Below are 10485 nucleotides of genomic sequence, written 5' to 3'. Positions count from 1 at the left end.
GCACATTCAACGACGAAATTTAATTGTTTTTGTTATCAACCACAATTGAATTGTAAATCCATATACTTTTTTCGTTTGAAAATGATGACTTGGAATTCAAACATGGTATTCCAACGCCCAATACGCAACGTCAAGTCAGGTCATACAACTTTTCAGTCTGACAATAAAGTTTCTTGACGCCATGACTTCCTTGAACATCAGTTCAAATTAGTTTCAAATTATGATATAAATGTATTTCAGCGTTCATCATTAAACAGCTTCACGAAAAAATTTTTATTTTTATATGGGCAATCAAACACGCTCAGACGGAAAAGTTTCATTATTTCTTTCTTACTTTTTGTGATATCTGTATAAATCTGTATTTAATTTGAGAAATCTGTATTAAATCTGTATGCGTATGTAAAAATCTGTATAATACAGATAAATCTGTATAAATGGCATCTCTGGTGCCTATAACCAGAGTGACGACATCTCATCCGTAATTTTGGCAACAATTCAAAACATTCCATTAGCTTTACATTGAATTGACAGGTCGTTTGCTCGTTTGGAACTGGGAGCCAGAGATGCCATTTATACAGATTTATCTGTATTATACAGATTTTTACATGCGCATACAGATTGAATACAGAGTACATACTTCTTACAGATTTCTTAAATTTAATACAGATTTATACAGATTTCACCAAAAGTATTAAGGAAAAAATTAAACTATCTATTAGTGTTTGAGCTATCTATTAGTATTTGATTGCAATGACGAGATAAACGTTTAGGAATCAACGTACAAATCACTTTTCAAAATATATATTTTTTGTGCAGATATTTAATGAAGAACACTGAAATCCATTTATATTAATATTTGTAACTAAATTGAACTTAAAAGTTAGACAAGTCTTGGCATCATGAAACATTATTGCCAGACTGACAGTTGTATTACCTGACTCGACGTTGCATATTGGGTTTTGGAAATCCATCTCAACTTGTGAAGTGAACATTTTCAAATTAGACAAGTATATGGCACCATAATTCAATTGTTGTTGATAGGAAAAAACTATAAAATTTCGTCGATGAATATAATATAAGATATGAAATTTTTAATCTAGCAGTCTATAACCATAATCTATTGGAATAACATCTTTTAACATAATTGTATTGTAGAAATTTCATTTTATTAGCGAATACAGATAAATACAGATATTTTATACGAATCAATACAGATTTTCTATGAAAAAATCTGGCATCTCTGCTGGGAGCTGTCATTCCAAACGAACAGCTGTCGCCACTCTGATTATAGTCACTCTAGTGGCCAGTACATTTCGTGATGATAACAAAAACCAACTGTTTTTCAAAGAAGGGCGAATCTGACAAATGTAAACAAAGGGAGTTTCTTTCTCCTATGAATAAATACACTTCCGGTGAAATCCTTAACGAGTGAACACGTTGTATCGTGTTAGTGCGGTTGACATTTGAGTATATCAAGAGAAAGAAAGGATTTTGTAGTCCAGTGAAAAGAAAGTCCAATGAACTTAAAAACAAAAATTAACCGGCAATACAGTCTAAGTTGCTGTGCCATCAATTGGTGTCATCTCGAGTGAGGTGACGCCACCCATAAGTGAAGAAGAAGATAAATAAATGCTTCAAAATCTTACAATTTTTCCTAAAAATTCGGATTCTACAAAAGTCTCTCTCTTAGTAATACATAGGACTACAAAGGACGAAACAGTATTTCCTTTTAATTACGTAAGTTTCGCCCTCCGTGTTCCATGCCAACGAACAGGGCGATACTTCAATTGCTTAAAAGGAAGGGCCAAACTGTTTATTTTCGTTATTATAGATGGTTTCCGAACTTTTTACTACTGGAAATAGTAAATGACACGATAAATTTTCCCGCAGATTTGTCTTAGGGTGAGGCCAGAGAAAAAACGACACGCGACGAGAAGCGAAGCGATGCGAAACTTGACAGATCGCACGAAGTCGCGCGGCAGAGCTCCGTCCACTCAAGTTCAGCAGAAAAATGACAAGTATGTCAGAGTGAACTCGATGCGTTGCGAAGCGACTACTGACTGATCGGACTGACATATATGTCATTTTTCTGCTGAACTTGAGTGGACGAAGCTCTGCCGCGTGACTCGCTTGTCACTTTCTCTCTGGCTTCACGGAAAACGCACGAGGACGTAACTTTACAATTCACACAGGGAGCATGGAAGTAAACAAATCGAAAAAGGGCGAAACTTTTTTTATGTTGATTTATTTGATGGATATAGAGGCAAAGTGGACAACATTGCATACCGATTAAAGATAAACCAACAGTTCATCGATTAATCGAAATATTATCTGATAACATACGATAACTTGTAAATAGGGTGTAACAAGAGTCGAAACATTCATTGAAGTTTTTCTCTATTTGCAGTCAATTTTAGATTCGCCCTTCTTTGAAAGACAGCTGAAACATCAGAGATGCCATTTATACAGATTTACCTGTATTATACAGATTTTCTCATCCGCATACAGATTTAATACAGAATACAGATTTTATTGACTTTTCTGGCAGCTCCCTTACAACCACAAATGCAAATGAGATTGGTTTGTTTTCATAAGAAAACGCCTGCATTAAACACAATTCGTACGATCAATCAACTTCGGTCAACGTCAAGATTACTTTAATATTTTTTTAGCCAAATATTACTTACATACCCGACGTTAAAATGTTCCATGGACTTGACGTAGTGCCTCTTCATATGAATTGCTTACAATAAATGTTTTTGTTCCGCTATCGTTCCATGTCTCCCCTAGTCGCCTGATGCTATGTGTGAATCGCTCTTACATATAGTTTTGTTTTTATCACGAAATATATTGGCCACCAATTTTTCACTAGGGTCGTCGTTCATTTTTCACCGGTCATAAAATCTCAATACAGATTTCACAGAAAGTCAGAAACTAATCAAGAAATAAACTAAATACATACAGATCAGATTTAATACAGATTTTGAAAGTACAACAGATTTGTACAGAAGTGCTGTTACTAATTTCTAAAGTGTTACTAAAGTGCTTCGAAATACTCGAAATTTTTCTTCAAAAGTGGATGTTGACAGATGGATTATATGCCGTTGAAAAAAAATATGCATATTAATTTTTAAAACTCAAGTGCCAGATACACCACAATGAGATTATTTGAATTATCTCAACATGAACTGTTAATGCACCGACGAGTCGAAGACGAAACGTAGAATAAAATAAAATTGCTTTTCGGTGTCCATTGCGTTGCAAAACTCTCTTAACAATCAATAATTATAATTATTATGTCACATAAATATTTAACCCTCGTTTTAATCCATAGTGTTCGTTCACTGGGAACCATAAAAATTATCGATTGCAGTGAAAAAAACGTGATTATTCCACCTAGCAGTGAGATGATACCTTTTTTTATCAATCCGCATGTGTTTTTTTGCATGGATATTCTTAGGTGTTTTAGTTCTCATGCCATTATTTTAATTATCGTCGTTTTAAACGGCAAATTGAGATTTTAATCACTCATTACTTTGTAATGTCGAAACTGCAAATGGTATAGAATTTCAATCTTAACGTGTGACAATCGATTGAACATTCCATAAGATGTCGAAGTAAGTTCCACTTTAAAGTTTTCGTCATTATTTATGGTACTTCCAGAGCCGGTATTCAGGAACTAGCATAACCCAAAATGATTCGAATGGCCATAAATTAATACGCCAAACAATTTACATCTTCTATATCGGTATAAATTTTAAAAACTGTATCTATCAGTATAAATTTTAAAAACATCATCTGTAGTTCCAGAATCGGATAAAATTACCCAATTTTGTATAGAACCTTAAGTCCTTTAATTTGAATTTTTGTTTTAGAAGTTCGATTTGGCCTTTTTGAGAAAATGATTGAGCTTTGAGAAACGATTCGATACTGGAACCGGAATTCTGAAATCGGTGTAGCCGAAATCAGTTAAATCCACCTGAGGAGTGTGTGGACATCTTTGAGAAATTGTAGTGTGAATTAAAATTTGGGGGTACATTTTGAATCCAAAAACGAATACGGCTTAAATTGAAATAAATTTATTTGGTAATCGACTATCCAAATCTGCAAAGCCGATAAACCTGATTAATTTAAGTGAAATGGACATTTTTATACTAATCACCCTGTATCTCCTAAACCAGAAGTCGGATCTGGCTAAAAAGTAAGATGTTTTATAGGATTTTAATACCTCTCATTTGAATCATAGATGATTCTTAGATTTCATTTTAATCTTAGATCGGTTCAGCCATCTACGAGAAAAATGAGTTACACAGTTTTGATTTCGTTTCACATATCATCCTGTGGTTCCGCAATCAGAAATCGGATCCATACGTAATTCAGGAACCTTGTTTGGGAGTATACTACTTTTCATATGAATCTGAGATGGTAGAAAACGGTTTAGCCATCTCTGAGAAAATTGAGTGAAATTATTTGTCACACGCGCATTTGCTGATGTCGACGAACTGAGTCGTATGGTATATGGAAGTTTTGTTCTTCCAGCATTTATTGCTGTAAGTAGTTTAAATCAATATAATTTAAAATTACTTTCAACTCGAAAATGCTGATACCATTTGGCTGATACCATTTGGTCCGAGGCAAATTGTCATGAAAAAGGATGCTGTATACAGTCTTTTTGGTACTTCGAAACAATTATATGTAACAGTTTAAAAAATCGTGTTTCACGTTGCTCCCAAGCATTGCTTTGTCATACAGCGTTCGAAACTCCTGCTGCTGGAATAGGGGAAAAAGTCGCTTATACAAAAATGTCGATATCTCCGTTGAAAATGGACGGATTTTAACAATCTATGGCTTGTTGGATAGATATTACCGAGCGAAATCTAAGTCTAAAAACATATTCTGGTCAAGTGTGACAGATACTGTCAAAAAACTAAATTTTTTGACATAAAACTTCGTATAACTCAAAAAGTAAACATCCAATCTCAAAACCATTCAATAGCGTTCTGGGTGACGGGGAGACCTATCATTTGCGACTAGTTTGATCAAAATCGGTCCAGCCATCTCTGAGATCTCGACCTCTTAGTTGACAACACACACACACACACACACACACACGGACATTTGTTCAGTTCGTCGAGATGAATCGATTGGTATATGACATTCGGCTCTGCGGGCCTCGGAAAATTTTTCTAAAGTTTGAGCGAATTCTATACCTATTTTTTATATATATATAAAAAAAGGTAAAAAGAACAAAATTAAATTGTTAAAATGAGTAATATAATCTTCATAGTTCTATGTAATAAATTAGCTCTGTTCTTTAATTTCATTGGGTCGATCTAGTGCAGTATAATTTTGCTAACTCAACCATTTGATTGCAGAAAAAATAAACAAGTGTATTCATTTAAATTCAAGTAGAGCATTCTTATTACCTTGATATAATCTATCGCAAAATTTCCTCAATTGATATCAGTTAGTCAATTTTCCTTATGGCCTGCTAATGTCCATTAATTTTGTTATTTATCGTGCAACCTCAATAAGAAGGTATTTCTTGATCACAGTGAGCTAGTCCGTAACGGTGTACAATCCAGTTAATACGTGTAAGCAGTAATAGCAACAGGGAAATATGCTAAGCTGGTTCGGCATGCAAATGATACACGGTGTCTGGACGAAATGCCCAAACGTAAGAACTGCTGCGGCATTTAAGCACAGACTAACAGACATGACAGTATGAGTAAATTCTTATAAAAATAATTTTTCGTGATGCACTAGTTCCACCTATATTGTACTGCGCGAACTATTTACTATCTGTACACCCCTTGTGTTATGTACAAGTTTTTTTACTAGTTGGTTTCCCCTCGTTTGTCAACACCGATCAGCTGCTTGCAGGGATGCCTGATTTCATCCAAATATTTGAAAATGAATAGTCGCAATAAATTATTGGATTATGTTGATAATATATTCAACTTTTTCGCGATGTTGGAAGGTAACCATTTATTTGACTCAGCGTTGTTCATCTAGACTATTTTTTATTGTGTTGGTAGTTTTCACCCGAAATTAAGTGGCGGCAGACCAGAAGCAAGTAAATATTGTAACAAAACGGGTTCGATTTTGTATTGCGTTGGAGGATGAGAAGTAGGCACAATTATGTATATAGTTTTGGCAATATGTATTAAATCTGTATCCTGTATGAAATTCGCATGGACGTATACAAAACAATACATTACAGGTAATTTTGTATAATTGGCAACTCTGTTGTTAAATGAAAAAAATAAACACAGTCTAGATAACAGACAGGATGTTTTTAATAGGGTAACGTGGCGCCATCATGACACATGTGAGCACTGTCCCAAATAAAGGAATATTCGAAATGACCGTTAAAATGATTGAAGAATCTAATTTGAGTGTCCTGTCTGTTAGTCTGTGATTTAAGCATCGATTACAAATTGCTCACGATCCGAGCGCGCCAGTCTTTGAGCGTCAGCAAATATATTGAGGCATTTCACGCTTTGTTGGTTTCTTCGTTTAGTGGAGAAAAAATAAGTTACACTAGAAGCAGTGCACTCGTTTTTCTCCATTGACTTGTTTCCTTATCACAAAACAAAGATTTGTTCTTTATTTCTTCGTATCGTATAGCAATATGTTATGACCCCAGAAGAGAATTCAATTAGGTGTGTTTCAATCCGAACTGTTACTTAATAGTTTTTAATTGGGAAAAGGAAAATAATGATGAACTCATATGAAGAAATATCGAAACGGAAACTTACCGATTGAAGTAGTTTTGAGACCAGTTTAGATATTTCATGTAGCCTATCGGCTGCTCGGCCAGCCATCGAAGTTGTCCATCAATGTCAACTTCCCTTTCTGAGCAGCCTAGAAGCCGTATAGTGTCGGTTGCGGTTTCCAAACTGGCTAAGAATAACGCTACGGTCCACCTATACCGGTGGTATAAGTCCACCAAACGGGTAAGTCGTGTGGCATTCGGCGGAATTATTTTCTACTAAGAATTGTTCCACTGGTTTCCTGTTCCATGTCGTAAAAGGACACAAAAATAGGAACTCCTGAGTCAAGGTGTATTTCCGTGCCGATAGGCGGTTATAAACCAATATACGAGGTCTGTTCAAAAAGTTCCCGGAATTTTTTAATTGCGCGCGTCTGGAGAGTCCGGTGGTCAAAAATTTTTTTTTATTGTGTTGGTACATATGTCCCTAATGTATGGTGAAATTTTCAGCTGTATTCATTGTTTACATTCTGTCTTGTAGCGGCTGGTGTAGGCGTGTTTTTTTTTAGCTCAGCGATTTTTGTTAGTTTAAACAATGGAAGAATTGAAGAGTCAAAGAATTTGTATTAAATTTTGCGTGAAAAATGAAATAAAGTGTAACCAAGTGTGCGAAATGTTACAGAGAGCCTACGGTGAGTCTGCTATGAAAAAAACAAGTGTTTACGAGTGGTATAAGCGTTTCCAAGATGGCCGCGAAGACGTTGAAGACGACGAACGCTCCGGTCGACCCAGCACGTCAATTATCGATGAAAATGTGGGAAAAGTGGAAAAAATGATTATGGATGATCGCCGAATCACTATTAGAGAAGTTGCTGATGAAGTTGGCATATCAGTTGGCTCATGCCATCATATTTTTTCAAATGTTTTGGGCATGAAACGAGTGGCAGCAAAATTCATCGTTGCTTATTCGTGATTTTTTGGCTTAAAAACAAGACTTTAATCATGCCCCAACCTCCTTATTCACCAGATATCGCTCCGTGTGATTTTTTCCTGTTCCCAAAGTTGAAGAGACCCATGAAAGGACAGCGTTTTTCATCGATTGAAGAGATAAAGGCAGAATCGCTGAGAGTGCTACAGAGCATTACAAAAAGTGACTATCAGGGGTGTTTCGAAGACAGGAAAAAACGCTGGCATAAGTGTATTATATCTAGGGGGGATTACTTTGAAGGGGACCATATAGATGTAGACGAATAAATAAATATTTTTTTAGAAAAATGAGAATTCCGGGTACTTTTTGCACAGACCTCGTATTTGGTTTCTTCTAGTTGTTGTATGGTAAGAGCTGGAGATGGAGTGTTCGTTACTTTAATTGATAATGGTTAGAGTAGCACAAATCAATCTCCAGCATAAACGTACAGCAACTATGAATTTATCCAGACTTCTGCAAGAAGGTAAAGCTTATAGCTTTATAGATTACTTTACCATATTTCCAAAAGGGAAACTACTACGTTGGAAAGTTGTTAAACTCAGTCTTTGTTGCCTTCAACATGACTAATCCACGTGAAATGCGTCGAGCATGCATACTTGCAAATAGTGCTCTCGATGTTTCTCTCATATCGGAGCTCACTACTCGGGATATTTTTGCTGTCATAGTTGATATGACTATTGATGGCATAGACAGGAAATATGTCTGTTGTTCGGCATATTTACCGCATAATCAACCTTCCCCAAGCGTTGACTTCAAAAAGGTTGTATCATTAGAGATGGTCGGGTATCGGGTATTTTACCCGAAACCCGACCCGTACCCGTACCCGACGGGTTTTTGGTCGGGTACGGGTAAAAAAATTTTATTTTCAATCGGGTACGGGTCGGGTACGGGTAAAAAATTTTACTGCTCACTCGGGTACGGGTCGGGTACGGGTAAAAAAATTTATCGCTCACTCGGGTACGGGTCGGGTACGGGTAAATGTTTTTTTCGGATCGATTACCCGACCATTTGTACTTCACATAAATATGTTTACACGTTGACGAGATTTTTTCATTGCAAACAGTTTAATAATCAATTTGATTCAAGGGGTTTTGACATTCCCGCCTAGGACCAGACCTGTCAAACGGCATCTTTTTCCAGAAAAAAACATTTTTTTCTTCATGAAAAGTTATGTGAATATTTCCCGCCCTACTTTGTTTATAACATATTTAATAAGACACACTGCCTTAGCTCTATGATGTTGCGGTCGGAATCTACTTTTCACGTAGGTTTTAATGGACTGCCATTTTAAAGCTGTTTAATGCACAATCCAGTAAAAATTATTTGATTCATATACTGCCCATACTCGCATATCAGTCTCATATCGATTTTCGCCAATTTTGAGTTAGCTTGAGGAATGGAGTCATTCCTCAATATACTCTCAGAAATTGCAATGAAAGTTGAGGGTTTGTTCAGTAAAATATAAAAAATATCAACTCATTTCTGTGTCCCATATGCTAAATATCAGCATATCAGTCCCATTCAGTGCAAAATTTCAATAATTTCATTTGTTGCAATATTGGAACAGCAAAGGTGTATTACCGATATTTCATGTAATAATACCAAGATTTTGCATTAGGGAGCAAAGCAAAGTCTTGGCATTACATTCCTTTCGTGGAATTTGGCCTTTCTCTTTCAACAGACTTCGCAGCCGATTCTTAGCGTACAGAATCATTGCATGGCTAGTACTATGAATCCTACTGACACTAAGAATCCTTCCAGGTCGGGGCTCGAACATACGACAGCTGGCTTGTAAGACCAGCGTCCTATGCATTGAAACGCCAACCCGGGACCAGCATTAGGGAGCACAATAAATAAAAAAATTCGGAAATAAACTTTTGATCGTCTTTTTCTCAACATGCCGATTTCCCATATGGGACTGATATGCAAGTATGGGCAGTATATAAAATGTAGTGTAGTACTCATATCACATTCAGATACCAGAAAACTGTTATTTTAAATATTGGTTAGAGATTTTCAAAATTTTCATAAAAATCATTGGGATTCTTACCATAAAAACATGAACATTTATTTCAGAAAATCTACATAGAAGTTCTTATTATTCTGCACTTCTGGGTGGTGTCACCTCACTTTAAATGACACCGATTGATGGCACAGCAAGTTGGGCTATATTGCTAGTTAATTTTCGTTTCATTTCACTGGACTACAAGTGAAAATCTCGATGCGTGACAACGTGGAGTCGCAAAAGTAAGGGTGAAAATCTTTTCTCGTGAAATACTCAAATTTTCACCGTGTTAACTCGTTGAGGGTTCCACCGGTTCAATGGCTGTAAAAACCACCAGCTACCGATAACATCGTGGGTGTGGGTTTGTGAGGTTTACAAAACGGGCATAGTTGACAGATTAATTTAAATCAAAATCATAATTAATTTTGCTTTGTAGTAAAAAATTGTAACCAAAAAAATTTCCTACGAATGTTCAAACTACTTACACTTGAAGGACTCACCGTTCACCATGTTCAAAATTGAATTTTTCACACCGGGAATACACGTACATTGTTTGATTCTTTGGTCGAACTGATAACACACTATTCATTTTAGGGGATGTTCGCATAACATTCATTTTCGTCACGTATAATATTCAATTTGACATTTAGAACTATTTTACGTGATTTTTCAAGTGATTCGAATGTGAATTTTTATGTGTGTCAAGATAACGAGCACGCTTACTTATAGTTCTAAAGAATTGGATCAAAAGTCGCACTGTTTCGTAAAAACCATACC

Source organism: Malaya genurostris, chromosome 3 (genome assembly GCF_030247185.1).
Source record: "Malaya genurostris strain Urasoe2022 chromosome 3, Malgen_1.1, whole genome shotgun sequence".
NCBI classification, from domain to species: domain Eukaryota; kingdom Metazoa; phylum Arthropoda; class Insecta; order Diptera; family Culicidae; genus Malaya; species Malaya genurostris.
Note: the sequence above shows the minus strand (reverse complement) of the source record.